The 5,068-nt window shown below is 44.1% G+C and overlaps 1 protein-coding gene across 3 annotated transcripts in view; it reads right to left on the bottom strand.

The window, feature by feature from the left end:
- The window catches only part of ENOX1 (ecto-NOX disulfide-thiol exchanger 1), a 564,230-nt gene that overhangs the window by 14,602 nt on the left and 544,560 nt on the right, over positions 1 to 5,068 (bottom strand). The window lies entirely within an intron of this gene.

Below are 5,068 nucleotides of genomic sequence, written 5' to 3'. Positions count from 1 at the left end.
AAATAAATAAATAAATAAATAAATAAATAAATAAATAAATAAATAAATAGGCTTTTCTAACGTGAAAAAAATCAACTGTCAACACTGTACTGATAAATGAAAAGCTTGATGTTGGTGTCAGGGCTGAAGTAGAAGCATTGCCTTTCTACTCTCCCTGCTCTCACATACAAAATCAAAGTAGTGGGCATGAGGGCCCTGCTTCCATTGGTTAAGAAACCGTGTTTGGATGACACTTGTTTAGTTCTCTGTTAAGCAGGCTTTGAGATGACTTAAATCTGAGGATAAGCCCTCACATTGTTTATTTGGAAGCTTTGATGCTTGAGAGCCAAAGCAAAGGGACGCCCACCTTGTATGAAATGCGGTCAGGGAGAGCCCTAGACAAGAGCTCCTCATTCTTGTACGAGGGCACCGTGTGAATAGCCGGTGACCTTGGATTGATCTGGGGTAGGCTCTCCTGGTGCCCTGATCGCCTGTGTGATACTTGGAATCTCTGGGATGCCTGCCAGTTTTTAAAGAAAAGTTACCAGTTTATTCTGAAGCGTCTGGATAAGAGCTCTCAAACACCTGTCCTCAGAACCCTGCTTTTAGGTGGGCTGTACTGGTTTGCAGTGAAATGAGGAAGATAGAAATAGTGCATTACATTTCTCCATAAAGCTCAAAGCTCACTTTCAGAAGTGGATCTGTTTTTCTTGAGATATTAAAGTCCTACTATTTTATTCTGAGACCACATTCTTCCTTTTTTTGCTAAAATGTCTTTTTATGAAATAATGGTGATGATAAAAGGTAATAACGGTAATGTTAATATCTTTAGGTGGCAAATCGCCATTTTTAGTGTACTTAGGTGGCATTGTTTGGTTCCCCTCCTACCGCTGGGTGCATGTGGGAAGGGCCAAGCTGTACATCCATGCCGGCTTTTCCCAGCACCAGGCCTGGGGACAGGTCAGCAGAAGTCCCAAGGCACCCCAAGACGCACCGCCCCTCTCTCACTCCACCAGCTGCCAGTTAGGCTCAGTCACTGAAAGAGCTGCATGAGGTAGGTTCACAGTGGGTCGCCAGGTAGGGGTGAGTGGTGTTCACCAGACTGTTAGCAGTTCAAACTCGGTGACAGCGCTGGGTCTGAGGCCACTCAGCAGATGTCTCCAGTTATACCAAGTCTAGCTGCCACCCACCAGGTGCTTGCACACCTTTGTGTTGGTGTGGGGTCTCAGGGAGTCATCAGGTGAGGCCAGCAGAGAGTGGGCCTACCCCGATTAGTGCTGTTTAAAGATCATCAGGTCTTGTGGTTTGTCACAAGGCCAATCCCTCCCACTCCCCTCTTTTTGTCTTGTGAACATAAACTTTTTTGTTTACTTGATGAGAACAAAATATCGAGTTGTACATTCAGTTTAGTCAGTGCAGTATTCTCTTTTACTTGAATGAGAAATGGGATCCTATCAGAATATACTTCCCTTCTTCAGGCTGCTTGGAGTTTCATTCCACACTGTGTCACCTTGTATAGTTCTGGCTGAGATTAGCTTCCCCTACATCCACACTGGTTGCTAGTCTTCTGGGAAGCCCGGAAAACTGTGGGCCTATCAGCTCACTGGGGAGGGGGGGGGGCAGCCCTAGGATGTCCAGGAACCTTAGCACTGCAGAGGAATAGCTATCTCTCTAGAAACCAATGGAGGCTTGACCATAGCCAACTTGAACTATTCTGGCTTCCTACAGCAGCCCATTCAAAGGCTCTAAGGGAGTAGCAGGAATGATGCTATGTGAAATCTGGGTCTTCCACAAAGCCATGAGGGCACAGTTGTCTGTGAGCAGTGCAGAGTGATAAAGCAACTATGGGAAGTGGAGAGAGGGAAGACTGTGAGTCAGTGGCAGAAGACTGATCAAACACTTGTGGTTTGAGCTGATGGTTCTCAGCACCTTGAGATTCTAAAAAGCTTAAAGTCCAAAAAGGAGTTTGGTCCACTTATTTGGTAAGTACTCTATTTGGGCCTTTCAGTAAATTTTTCCTTGTATCTGAAATGGCCTCGGAACTCCCTTGTTTATCCAGAGAAACTCCTTGTATTGTTTCTTCTGACAAGGCACCTATAGCATAAGTAGCCCCTCTCTGTGTTTCTGATTTTAGTACGAATCACATTTCATTGTCATTAACTGCTTTCTTTCTCACTCATCTATGAACTTCTTGAGGTAAGAGATCATCTTGTCACCATTTCTTTGCTAACACAGTTCTTGTCATATGGCAGGCCAGTAATGCTCAAAACGTGGTCCCAGAAGTGCCTGCTTCAGTATCACCTCAGATTTTAGTTTCACAATACACAGAAGCTATGCATTCGTGGCTAAAGATTCTGCCTGTTAAACAGGCTGCCTAGATCAGCGGTCGCCAACCTTTCAGACCTTACGGGCCACCAGTGGTTCGCGGACCACCGGTTGGTGAGCACTGGCCTAGATGATTCCTTCCCACATGAGGGTCATTTTTACAGAAAGTTCTTGACAAATGTCTGCTGATTTATTGATATGGGCATTTGTGTCTGGAAACAAGAGTTAGGTCACCTTTCATGTGAGGTTACAGTAAGAGGACAACTGTCTATGAGGAAGTGAGCCCTCACAAGACACAGAATCCACCAGATCTTGATCTTAGACTTCCCAACTTCCAGAATTGTGAGAAATGCATTTGTTGTTTATAAGCCCCCACTCCACCTCCTCCAAAAAGATTTAGGTCAATGACTCATTCTATGGTCAGTAGTTTCTAGAGGAGAATACACTCCCCCAATTACTTTTCTCAGGCGCAACCTAAATATAGTCTCAGCTCTATTCACTGAAAACATTAAAACATCACCACTCAACCTTTATTAAGTACATGTGCCTACATTGCATTCTACTTCCTAATACCCAGGTATTAGGGGGAACATTCCAATTCAGATGTAAACTGGTCTGTGCAGATGTGTGAAATCAGACAGTGACGGAAACCATGGTGGTGGTAGGGGGAGAGCTTGATGTAAAGAAGCATCTTGGTTACACATGATATGTATGTCCTGATCTGCAGAGGAGCCGGGCATATGCAAAGGGTGTGCCCGAGCAGGAAGACCTGGAGGATGCAGCCAGGCTCGGGGAAGTTCAGAAGAACAGCTGTTTTATAAGAAGAGTTATTGAGAAGGTTTGGACTGTATCTGGATGGGATTTACAATGATGACTGGCAATGACAGGGGGCCCAGGCTGCTGGGATTAGAAATCTATTGTAACAGAACAAATTAAAAAGCAAGAGAAGTTGGAGTGATACAAACCCAGAGTTTGTCTGTCAACATCTCTTCAAAGCTGTTTGTCTCTCAATAAAAAAATTTTGACCCATTTTCCTTCAAAACAATAGCCAGTGGTCTCCAGCCAAACACAGCTCCAAAGCTTTGGTACTAAATCAAAAGTATTGACTCATTTTATCTCACACAAGTTCAATGCATGCCAAAACCAACATGTAGGCCATATGTGAAATGAAGGGTCATAGCATAGGCACCAGGCAATGTCAGGCTGCTCTAATGTGTTGTGGGATATAAAATGCTACGCTGCTATACCCCCATAAAAATGCAATTCTTTTAGGTCCAATTATATGTCAACCTGTCTTCACAAGGAATGATTGCAAAATTATCCACAAATCACAATAATAAAGTGCTTTCTAAGTGCCTATCTCCTTTAGTTGAATTGGAACATAGCACTCTGTCCCATTAACTGCCAAGCAGAAAATCTGACAGAAAGTTGGAACTCCCAAGGGACTTAGGATTCAAATCTATAAAGCTCCAAATAATGTTACCAATGAAATCCCACTGCTCTTCTGTGATATGTACCTAATTGACATGCTTAAAGACTCCAATTTTATAAAAATTGTCATGAGAATGTCTAGAAAGAATACATACTTTTGCTCAGATAAATTAGTGTCACAGATCATCACTAATAACTAGGATCACCTGTTGTTGGGAAGTTCTAGCCCTAGTTTGTTTTTTTTTTAAATCCTCACTGGAGGATATATTACTTTTTACTGATTTTTAGGGAGAGACAGAGTTGAGAGAGAGAGAGAGAGAGAGAGAGAGAGAGAGAGAGAGAGAAACATTGATCTGCGTTCCATATGTACCCCAACTTGCAGGGATTGAATCTGCAACTAGGTATGTACCCTGACTGGAAATTGAACCTGCAACTTTTTTTTTTTGGTGTATGGGATGATGCTCCGCCAATAGAGCCACCTGGCTCTGGCCTGGGCAAGCCTCAGTTTTATGTTCTCTGTAGATGGAAGCCATTTGAGTAGCTTATTTCTCACTCCCTCTTTACCTTACAGGCAATTAAGGCAACCAAGATTTGTGCCACTGCATTTTTTTATATAACATTTGTCTGTCTCAATAGGGTATTGAATTATCTGAATATATTCACATATAGCATATACTATAGGCATCCAGATGTGAGGAAGATTTTGCCAATAAGTATTTCCAATAGAGGGCAGATTTTTGCTGTGCTCCTGGCCTTCCAGACTGACTGAGTAGGCCCAATGTCTTCCATATGGGATCTTCTAAGGGAAGATCCAGGAAAATGCTAATAGTATTCCTGACTATAGACATATCAGAAGTACAGGAAACTCTCAAAAATTCTATTTATAAATATTTGTTGGGGGGAAAAAGTAGCTCCAGCACTAGAAACTCTTCTCTTTAACTAGGGCCAGAGTAGTTTGGGACGCATATTCTGACATTCTGTCCCTATCACAGTTCTTATCTAGATCCTGTAGGAGAGGTCTTTATTGTCCAACTAGAGGCCCGGTGCACAAAAATTTGTGCACTGGGGGGGGAGGGGGAAAGAAGGGGGTCCCTCAGTCCGGCCTGTGCCCTCTCGCAGTCTGGGACCCCTCAGGGGATGACCACCTGCTGGCTTAGGCCCGCTCCCCAGGGGATTGGGCCTAAGATGGCAATCAGACATCCCTCTGGCAGCCCGGCAGCCCTCGGGGGATGTCCACTTGCCAGCGGGGAGCAGGCCTAAACTGCAGTCGGACATCCTTAGCGCTGCTGAGGAGGCAGGAGAGGCTCCCACCACCACCACTGTACTGGCAGCC

This window comes from Myotis brandtii, unplaced genomic scaffold, assembly GCF_000412655.1.
Source record: "Myotis brandtii unplaced genomic scaffold, ASM41265v1 scaffold1018, whole genome shotgun sequence".
In the NCBI taxonomy this organism is placed as follows: Eukaryota; Metazoa; Chordata; class Mammalia; order Chiroptera; family Vespertilionidae; genus Myotis; species Myotis brandtii.
The sequence above is the reverse complement of the archived record's forward strand: the minus strand, read 5'-3'. Positions and strand labels throughout refer to the sequence as shown.